Genomic DNA, 11,342 nt, shown 5'->3' with positions numbered 1-11,342 from the left:
GTAGACCAGAGGAGGGAGATGATGTACTCAGTTGTTTACCCGAGGGAGCTGCTATAACAGTACTTGTTTCCCACTAAAATGTCCCAGGTCTCGTCATTCCCACCTATCAGCAATTGACACATCGGATGCCATAGCTACCCAAGGATGCATGTGCTCATGGAATATCATACTACAACACTAAGAAATGCAAGGCAAAGTTCGGTACGGACCAACTCGGATGATAAGCTTCTTTTCCCTGATTGGAGAGCCTTGTGCAGACTTTGGGCTAATGGTGGAGACCACACATCGTTTGCAGCATATATCTACTGCTGGAGTACTTTTATTAAGCACTGGTACACTGGATCTAGCAGAGTGATACATCATAAAACGTCCGTTTCTGTACGGCAGCGTATCTTTCGCTACTGTCACGCTTGTACTGAAATATTTAAATAAATGCTAGCGATGTTCCGTACAGGGACAAACTTGTAATTGACCAGCTAGTCCATTCAACCACATATATTTAGTTTCATATTAGAACTACCCAGATGCAATATACACCAAATTGGCAAACTATTTTTTCCTACATTTTTTTTGTTGAAGAAACCTGTTTTTATATATACATCGATGACATTTTCCTCACGATGCTCACAACTTTTCCAGTCTGTTCTACTAACAAAACTAATATAGAGGACACCATTAATAAGGTCATCAAGTTATGTATCCGTTGCTTAAGTCGTATATTAGTGAAAGCTTGAATAGAGAAGAAATCAATAAATTATGCATATCACTCTCTGCTGAAAGCCAATGAAATCCTGGGTCGCCTGCTCCCAAAATCTCAACTGCTCGACCAGTTCGTGATTAAGGCAAGGCAAGCACATTCTTGTGACGTGCGTCACACTAGGACTGACTTCTATACATAACTTAACTGAAATTTAGAAAATGAGTATGTTTGAAAACTTCAACCGAGGATTGTCTGGACAGAGAGAGAGAGAGAGATAGAGATGATATACCGGGACTTCATCACCCGAGAATTGCCTAAGAAAATTGAAATTTAGAACTTTCTTCATCTATAAAAAAAAATTCTAAATTTATCTAAATTTAAATACGTCTATACATTAAATAGTGTCTACATATATCTAACTTTAGATAAATTTACAACATCGGGAGAGATTAATACCGTGACATTATTTGTTACTACCCCAGTACAAAGCCTCACGGCTCGTCATTCCAACGTATCGGGGACTGACACATAGTGGGTTATATAGCTAACTACCCGATGATGCATGTGCTCATGGAATATCACACTATTAAACCTACCTTTTTTTTTCTTTTTGTGAGAAAGGCAAGGCAAAGTTGTGTACGGACCAACATTATAAACTTCTATGGATTGCTTGGAACCTAGTCGTCGTGCATACTTGGGCGTACAGTGCAACATAGTTTATCGTTTGGAGTGTCTATATCTACTTTTATTAAGGAGCGGTACATACACTAGATCTAGCAGAGTGATACATAAGAAAACATCCACTTCTGTACGGCAGTATAACCTTCACTAGGATCAAGCATCCCGTTTTTTCCCGTACATATATAAGTACAAGTACCAGCATAGATATTCCGTACAGACTCGAACTTCGTACAGCTTCACATTAGATTACAATTTTCACATTACATCAACATAGACTAAAGTTGCTCACAACTTGTCCATTCTGTTCTACCAGGGAAAAATATTATAGAGGTGCCCAAAAGCCAAAAGGTCTTACCGCGCGCAAGGCCACACTACGTTATATCTTCAGCTCAAAGTAAAAAAGTAGAAGTACGTGCATGATTAGATCACTGTTCATTGATAAGGTCATCAAGTTTTGTATGCCCTGCCTAAGTCGTATAACTGGACATGAAAGTATGTATATCATTGTTTAGTGAAAGTTGACGTCTCTCACATTATAGATAATAGCATAGTGGCCCTCTCAAATGAGAGACGACAAAATCTCACATGTGCTAAATGTATTTGAGACGACAAAAAAAAAGAAAGGAGGGTCTTCCGCAGCCCACGCGAGGGCACGGCGACGCGCGTGCATCACATGCGCCATCCAGCGTGCCTTCCTCGACGCTCGTCGACCGCCCGTTCAGGAATGCAACCAGCAGACTTCTCCGGCATCGATAGAAGCAGCCAAAAAAAAGGACATGCATATTTGTTGGCTGCGGTGCATGCGCATCAGGACATCAAGGATGGGAATATCCGCGTGTATGCATTTCTCCTATAAATGATCCTAGACTACCCTCTCAACCAGGCCATCTGAGAGGGGCAAACCAATCTGGTTCGTCCAATACGCATGCTACAGTAACTTCTTACACCCACTTTTCACAGCAGCCGTTGGATGCAGTGGTTTCTTTTTCACCTGCGGCTTCTCTGGATGAGTCCATGATAGCTGGGACCAGGCTCTTGCGGGGCCGACAGACAGAGATAGCGAGGCTGCTCGTTTTGTGTCGCCTTCATTCACGCATCCGCGGGGCAGAAGTGAAAACCTAGATCGCCTGGGGCACCCTCCAATCCGCCGCCTCCCTCTCTTCCCCAATCCCCTCTCCTCGCCAATCCCTAGCTCTCCTCCTCCCACAATCAGAGCACCGTCTCCGGCCCCTCCGGCGCCACCCCATCTTTCCCCTCCGCCATCCCCACCTCCTTGCCAAGCCCCTTGCACCAGATCGACCGGGACCGCCCAAGAAACGACGACGGGAGGAACGGCGCGTTGCCGCCGCGGCTCCTCCGTCGCGTGCGTCGTCGTGCGTTGAGAAGGTGGGAGGGCGCCGCCTCGGGTCGACGCCGCCGTCGCGGCTCCTCCACACCATGGCCGACGTATGCTCGGCGGCGGCCTCCGACGAAACCCTAGCCGCCGTCTTCGCCCAGATAGAGCCGGTGGAAGAGCGGCGAGCCGTTGCCGGGTGAGGGGAAGTGCTGCAGGAGCGCGTCCTGGAGGAGGCCGGCAACACAGGTGGCGAGGTCGTCGTCGTCTTCCTCTCTTTCTCTCAGCTTTCTTTACCTCTCTCATGTTTGAGCTTCTTCATTTTCAGCAGATGCAACCACTGGTGGGGTAAAGCTACCAAACATGGGAGCAAGGGTGATGAGGGACTCCTCCATGAGTGAAGCCCTTCTCTTCCTCTCAATGCCCCTCAGATCCCTCTTTCACTTTCTCTCTATCCACAGATAGGGCGACGCGTGAGACTGCAGGAGGGAAAGCAGGTGTGGCATACAGAGGAGGCACGACCACGGCCACAATCGGAAAGGTACAGTTTTTCTTATGTACATGACGCCCCCTGCGTCCATTCTACTTCTCCCTTCAGGAAATTCAGGAATTGCAGAGAGATTGGAGCCAGCAGACACTCATGTGCTCTAGATCTGCATTTATATTTGTATGTGTATTGACTATTTCTAAATTTTCTGGTCATATTCTCCATATATGGATATTTAGAGTTCTTAATAGATTTGGTCATTCTATTATTCTCATTAAAACCATTGATGTTGATGATGGTTCACTGCTATTTTTCAGCTTAGGCATGGATTTGAGCAAAAGAAGAGTCAAAGGAATTTGGGTCCTCTATCTTGCATCTAGGGTTTCAGTGTACAGAAGATTCTTACCAATGGTGATAATAGGCAGCATGTGAGTTAATATTTTCCATGTCTGGTACAAGAAATCATATCTTCCACACCGCTATTTCCTTGTCTCTTGTACTCTGTTGTCTCCACACAATACTGTTTCTCGAATTCTATATCTCCTCTCTTTAAGCTACAGGCAGGAAATACAGTTGAGGGTTGCTGCCGGAGCTTGGCGTGAGTTCTTGTGATGTCATGGTGAGGTGAGAAATTTTTGTTCCTCCTTTTTATTTTCTATGCTTGTTCAGGTATTGATTGTTTCTATGCTGGTTGTGACAATCCATGGTACCTTCTTTTCCCTATATGGTTGAATTGTGGGTTCAACTGCTCCGTACAATAACCTACTGATATGAAGGTTTGTGAATGAATTTTCTTCTGGGTTGTCATTTGTAGGTTTCTAAAAGAGATTGTTGTTTCGTCCTCGATGCAGATGCAAAAGGAGAGGTACAATTTGGACTCAATGATGCATTTTTTACTAAAAGAAAATCTCTAAATAATTATTGCTGGTTATTTTTTATGATAGGTCATTTTCTCTAAAAAAAAACTTTGTTAATACCACACATTGTTTGACAGTTTCTCTAAATTTGTTAGAATCAAATAGTTCCAGGTATCATGGCTCCTAGAGAAAAAAATATTAATAGTGTACCTGCAATTTTTTCTCTTTCACTAATCCTTTGTTGTTTTATAAGTGCGGCATAATGCTTATTTATACCTCTAGCAGGGTCATGTAATTACTGTCAAGAATGCTGCCAATTCGTTGAATGCAACTAATGGTATAGATTAAAGGCCATGCTTTTCTCGGGATTTTTTTGTCGTTCCAGTGATGTGATGAGAAGCCTACCCCTAAAGTCTTGCGTTGAAGTGCATCTTTATTTGATTTGTGAAACAAGCAATGTAGTATTGGGTTATATTGAATGCAACTATCTAATTATTTCCATATTTTGCAGTTGGTGAAGGAACATAAAGTTTCAGTAAATCCATTAAAGGCTGTCAGATATTTTCTAGCTGTGCAATGCTGTGTTGCAGTATAGGCTTTTCTTAACTTCTCTTAGCTGAGTTTTGGTTTTAACATATATTGCTTCTAATGCAACATAGTTTTTGTAAATGGAGATTCCCAGCTAATATTTACTTTTCTCCGAGAAATGATGTTTACGTATTTGCTCTTTGCAAGAATATATTGATGCCCTAGAACTATAGGAGTGCAAAATAAGGTTAATAACCAGTTATTTAAGTTCCTGCTGCTTTGATTCTTTGACTAATAAACATGCCTGCCAATGTTCAACTCTAAAAGAATTAACATGTTTTAAATTTGATGTACTGGAAATATTTGTTGCTGTGCATTTCTTTTACAGCTATCTGTACTTACAGGTTTTTGTCAGTGTTACCCTTGACCCTGTAGTCTTTTACTACTTAATTGCCCTAATAGCTATATTTTGCACTTTTTGAAGCTTCATTTACACAAAATTTAATTACCTTCTTCTGAACTTTCTATTGTTGCAGCTTAAGGGACTCGATGTTGAAGTTGACCCGGCATAGTGACAGACATGTAATGTACTAGCTACCATGCATGTCTTTCAACTTCTACTTTGGATATGCATGTTGTCTGTATTTGTTAGAATGCATAGCTGATTCCTGGACTAATGCATGAAAGATAGTCAATCTTCTTGTAATTTTATATATAGAATGGATAAATGAGATAATCTGAGAAAGAAATTCCACTTTAAAAGAATAGCATAGATTAGTTGACATCAATGAAGTATTTGAAAAAAAAATCTTAGGAACAAGTGAGTTACAGCCATATAGAATGGATAAATGAGATAATCTGGGAGGGAAATTCCACTTTAAAAGAATAGCATAGATTAGTTGACATCAATTAAGTCTTTTTTTTAAAATAAATCTTTGGAACAAGTGAGTACTGCCTATTTTTACAAGTGGTTTTGTTCTTTCTCTTGTTCTACTTCTAAATGCCTCTAGGCTACCCGGCCAACTGAGGCACTCCAGGGGGCAACTCTTCGTTGGCCGTCCGATTCACTTGGTCGTACACGTTTTCCCTCCCGCAGTGATTCTGAGTCGTGCATTTTACCCTTCCCTCGTTCACGTTGGCTCAGTGGTGAGATGTCCATGACGATTGGACCCCCTTGTGAGTGGGGTCATGAGGCTGAGAGAGAAGAACAAGTCCTCGGCGTCAGTGGTTTCTCCCAACCACGGTGAAACCCTAGAGCAACGCGAGCCTCCTCCTGTCCCCAATCGGGTGCATCCTCTTCTCCCCCAGTCCCATCTCCTATTCCCCTCCGCCGCCTCTCTCATTTTCTCTCCCACGCTGGATGGAGGCAGCACGAGGCCGGGGCTCCAACCCGTGCAGCAGAGGCGGGGAACATAGGCGGCAGGCTGGGCGACGAGCGGCGGTTGGGGTGGGCCGGTGCGGGGAAGGGAGGCTGATGGTTGTCGCGGGACCTCCGACGGCGGCGGCAATCGGATAGCAGCGGGGCTCTCTCACGCAGGCGGCTGGACGTGGTGGGGCTGGGCCGGTGCGGGTAAGGGCTGCTGCTGGTTTTTGCGGGAGCTCCGACGGCGGCGGCGGTCAGACGGCCCCGGGGCCTCTCACGGTCGAGGCTCTCTCACGCCGCCCCTCCTCATGCGACGAGGCACAATAGGGCGGAGCTGAGCAAGGGCTTCACATGGCGCCCCCTCCTCCAGCTCCCCAAATCGAATCGGCCAAGGCACATGTACGGCAAGAGGAGGCGCCACAGCATGGTGGTGAGGCATGGCGCGCCGGAGCTGCGTCCAGGTGGATTGCGCACGAGCGAAGTCGCTGGCCTCCTCGCAGGTCCAGTGCACAAGCGCGGAGGAGCGGCGCAAACAATCTTGATGAGGCACGCGGTGAGTTTCTTCCCATCTTTCCCCTCCGCTGTGTGTGTTGCTAGATTTTCTCTTTTGAAGGATGCAAGATGCAGAAGAGGACAGCGTGAGTTTCTCCCCATCTTTCCTCCCCTCCGTTGTATGTGTGTGTTGCTAGATTGTCTCTGTTGGAAGATGCAAGATGCAGAGGTGGCTGGCATGTACTAACAGTTCTCCTTGCTACCAATCTTCCGTGGCAGGCTGTAAGAGCTGGGACCAAGAAACAGAAGTATGAGAAATGGCAGGGTCTACGAGCTGGGAACAAGAAACAGAAGTATGAGAAAATTAGTGAGCGGAAGATCACCACTTGACTTGAGGTGTGTTCTTGTCTGCAGCAAATTCAATCATGCGTTAACCAGTTTGCATTTATTATTGTCTTTTTTAATTTCAGGCTCCTTCATAGATACCCTTCTGAATTTCAGTCATACTTCCTTTACTGCCGTTCACTACATTTTGAGAACAATCCAGACTATCAATAGATGTGGTGTTTCCATTATTCTTCTCTCATGAAAGCCTGCAGGACCAAATCATGGTTTATAATTCCATTATGGAATGTTGGAGACGGAGGTATGAAAAGAGCCTTCAGACTGTATTTTTTTTTAAATCTTTGATGCCTTCTTAAGATCAGCATCCCGAGGGCCTTTCCTGCCAGCTCGTCATCATCTTTGATCAAGCTATTTTTATTGTTCATGTCTCTTCTAGACGAAATAGCAAGCGGCTTAACTATGAGTACCAAAAAAACTATGAGGACAGTAGCATCTAATTTACCAACGAGTTGGTTAATAGTAGAATTTGTCTGCCACCATAATCTAAAAGCTATATACTGAAATCAAGTTTGCTAACCCAGAACATACCTGACAGTGCTTTAGTGTACACGCGTATGAGAAATTGTAAAACAAATCTACTAGCAGCACACGGATTGGTGCCCTTGAGAGTACGCACCTTGTTATTATTATTCCTATCGCTATGCTGGAGAAGTTATTTAAGCACCCAAGATATATGAATTATATCCTATAGTGATTGGTGAGTAGGTTTGATTGGTTCATAACTTATTATGTGTGAAAACATGAGAAAATATCTTCTAAGTAGCCTAATGAGTACAGGAAAACCAGGTTTCCACATCAAATTCGCTTATGAACATGTTTGCTGCTCCAACTACTGGAAGGGTGCTCTGCCCTATTTCTTGCCATAACACATCACATGGATTTTCTTCACTGCCTCATAGACCAAAATTTGAAGATATACTTTTGCTCGCTGCTGCCCTGCTTTACGGTGTGGTTGTTGGCTGATTGTTCCCTTTCACTTTGCAGGTTCTACGATTTCGTAGGTTTGTTTCTCGTTACATCCTCAACTGGGCTCTGGTTCTGTGCTCCTCTGCTTTGTTAAGGTTTGTATCATTCTTTTCCTTAATACAAATCCATCTTTGATTCCAGGACCTTTTTTCTCAATGTTTTGATACTGATGGGTTTACACAGATGTAATTTGCTACATACGGATGAAAAAATGCTTCTTGCTTCATATGTCAACACGTCCTGATCGTTAATTAACCCCTTTTTTGTGTGTTTTTCATCGAAGAAATGAAGTTTGGGAAGAAATGTAGAGATAGCAACCTTTGAGTAGGTTATTTAGTTGGAAACTGGTTATGCGATGTATCTTTGTAATGTCCATCAGTGCAATTTATTTTGATTTTGCTTTATTAGCTCTTCAGATATTTCTTGAACTGGTTATGATTTTCTTACAGTATTATGTGCTTTGCATATGTGATGAAACTTTATGCTTATAGCTTTGTTTACGGGATCCTTTTCTAGGATATGGTTTTCCTTTTGCAATTTTTTGTTTGAGGTGCTTCTAAGTTTCTGAAATAGTACCCAGAAAATGTTGAAGGTACCATGGTTTTCTTTTTCAGATGTCTACTTTGCTTGTTGTCCATCTTTTGGTGCTCTACTGCCTTATCGGTGAATACCTTTCAAATAGCAGGGATACATGTTATATTTTTGCACATTGGGGGGTCCTTCTACTTTGCACGTTGGGGGATCCTTCTATTTATTTCATAATTTTCCCAATTCTAATATGACTTGGCAAAAGCATACATCCCTCGAGTTATTTGATGTGAGATAAAATTTGTTAAAGATGTTAGTAGACGATATTATCTTTGCCGTGTTTCATTTTACTAAATTTGGCTAGCAAGGGAAGCCTTGAAAAGTAAATAATTAATTAGCAACAAAAATTTGTGACTATGTGCAATGACCATATGGCCATTGGATAGAGACGCCATAGATAGGTGGAGTGAGAGCTGTACTTAGTTTGAAACATAATCTTTGACTTCTCATGCTAATGAAAGTCTGAACACATTTGTTCTCTTTATGTAGGGTTTGGTGTTCCCAGTCAGCAAACTGGGTCAGTGATCCAACAGATAACCTTGTGGGAATCTTACGAGCAGTGTCCTTGTTGTAACTTTGCTGATCATATACATGTAAGATTGCAAAAATCATTACCACTCAATAGCAATCTCTCTCCGATCACCACTTCGAGTGCATGTGAGCCTGGAGTAGTAAACTTGTTGTGTAAGTTTTTCCTTTGTAATTTTAATGCAGCGAGTGGGTCGGTTTTCTGTTGGCGGCATCCCTGATGCTAGAGGTGGGTGCGTTGTTCTGGGCCAGTGAAAGGAGAGGAGCAACAATAAAATTGATGTTCTATCAAATAATGTTTTCAAAACATATCTATTCAGGGAGATTTAATTATGGCTATAATTACTGTACTAAATGTCCATGGAGTCCTAGGAACAATGAACTTACTCTATTGAGAACTTGTTGATTTGGATGTTGGGGTTTTTTCCATGATTACTTGTAGTGTTGCCATCTCCATTCAGTTATCAGTAAAAAATAGTAGCGTCTAGGTGAATAATCACTGCTCACTGACATGCCTACAACTTTTGGGAAATGAACTTGTTTGGTATGTTTAATTTAATGGCATATTAAACCTGGTGTTGCTTGTGGCCAATGATATATTGTTAGCAACTGTAAATGTTTAGTTCAATGCAATGTCATTCTTCTGAATTATTTGAGAGCTGCATATGATGTTCATATCTCGCAAGACCATTGAAGAGGTAGCACCTTATGTGTTTTAGGTACGATGGTGGCCAGATGGGGGTTTGAGACAAGAGGCAAGGCTGGATGGAGCTTTGAGGGCCTCTGGTTTGGCGGCGGCATGTGCCTATCATGGAGGAAGTGGTTACAATATCCATTTGAAAGATGGAGCGGGCACAAAATAAGTTCCTGGTAAGCTTCCATATTTCTGTGCCCCACCTTTAATTCTGACCACTCAAGTTCCTGTGTTTTTTCTTATTATCTGAATTATAGATCTTGCCCTACCATAAATCCATGTATGTCTTTGCCTGAAAAGTGAACTGTGTAGGCTTCGGCTACCATAAATCCACTTATGTCTACCTCCTAAATGTCTTGGCCTGAAAAGTGAGAACTGGACAGATAATGGCTCTTCCGCTGAAAACTGGACAGTTTTTTGTTTAAGAGTTTGCTCTTCTTATCATAATCCTATTTATTTTGTGAATTTAGTTTAGATGATTTCCCTTTTTTCCATACTTGATTTTTGTGTTATGCCTATAATTATTGTACTGAATGTTCATGGAGTGGATATCTAGGAACAATGAAGTTTTTGGATGTCAGGGTTTTTCCTTGATAACTTGTGGTGTTGCCATCTCCATTCAGTTCATAGTGAAAATTGTAGCGTCTAGCTGAATAATTACCGCTCACTGGCATGTCTACAACTGTTGGGAAATGAACTTGTTTGCTATGTTTAATTTAATGCCATATTAAACCTGGTGCAGCTTGTGGCCGGTGATGTTTTGTTAGCAACTGTGAATGTTCAGTTTAATGCAATGCCATTCTTCTGAATTATTTAAGCTGCAAATGATGTTTGTATCTCGCAAAACCATTGAAAAGGTAGCACCTTGTGTGTTTTAGGTACAATGGTGGCCAGATGGGGTTGAGACAAGAGGCAAGGCTGGATGGAGCGTTGAGGGCCTCCAGTTTGGCACGTGTGTCGATCTGGAAGCACGCTATTAGAAAATTACCACGAAATCATTATTGAGCTTCAACCGTTCCTAATATACTTATGGCAATATTATTATTAGATGAACCACTGCCTATTTCTATCTATGTTAGAATTTATGTTATGTGTAGCTAATGGGGGACCAATCATGAGCCTCACGGTTTAAAGTCAACAAATCTCAATCCAAAACTTGCAGTTACAATATTGTCTCACTCTTAACTTTGTGCCGGGGCGCAACAAAATGAAGAGCAAAGGTTCTTTGCATTTTTTCGAAAAAAGAAACAGATGCCATGTGAACCATGTGATGTACGATTGAATGTACTATAGGGACGAATATTGAAATGCAAAGTTACTTTTTCATAGATTTTACATATGTGTTTGCAAGGTACTAAAGGAGTTAAACTTCGAGCTAATTTTTAATACTAAAATAAGATAAAATTTATGGTTTAAATTCTAACTTGATTTTGCCATTTGCGCGATAGCGCAACGGGTCATCTAGTGCTTGGAACAAGGTCCACCAGGTACCGCACGCCCACGAGCACACCTTCATCGCTCACGACGTCCCGCACGGCAGTGTGGAACCAGACTTCGCCGAATTCTCATTTTGTGCAGCACGGCATCGACATCGTCGTTGCTGTGAGGGACGCCTCCAAGCGGCACACTATTGTCGACGCGTCTGTTGCTTCAACATCGCCGACATGCCATCGCCAAGGTCTACATCAACAAAACCACCTCGTCAACACGCGCCGCCGGC

At 42.6% G+C, this 11,342-nt stretch overlaps 1 long non-coding RNA gene across 2 annotated transcripts; it reads left to right on the top strand.

Annotated features, from left to right (window-relative positions):
• The first annotated feature begins 5,769 nt into the window (after positions 1 to 5,769).
• On the top strand, positions 5,770 to 10,790 carry LOC127343262 (uncharacterized). 2 transcript variants are annotated; one of them, XR_007877133.2, is made up of 6 exons: positions 5,770 to 6,502; positions 6,721 to 6,837; positions 6,912 to 7,087; positions 7,831 to 7,907; positions 8,890 to 9,798; positions 10,501 to 10,790. It is a non-coding gene; the product is annotated as an uncharacterized lncRNA (long non-coding RNA). The 2 variants fall into 2 exon arrangements; XR_011751891.1 differs by having other exon boundaries at positions 5,792 to 6,502; positions 9,648 to 9,798.
• The last annotated feature ends 552 nt before the right edge of the window (positions 10,791 to 11,342 follow it).

The sequence above is a fragment of the Lolium perenne genome, chromosome 1, assembly GCF_019359855.2.
Source record: "Lolium perenne isolate Kyuss_39 chromosome 1, Kyuss_2.0, whole genome shotgun sequence".
NCBI lineage: Eukaryota > Viridiplantae > Streptophyta > Magnoliopsida > Poales > Poaceae > Lolium > Lolium perenne.
The sequence above is the reverse complement of the archived record's forward strand: the minus strand, read 5'-3'. Positions and strand labels throughout refer to the sequence as shown.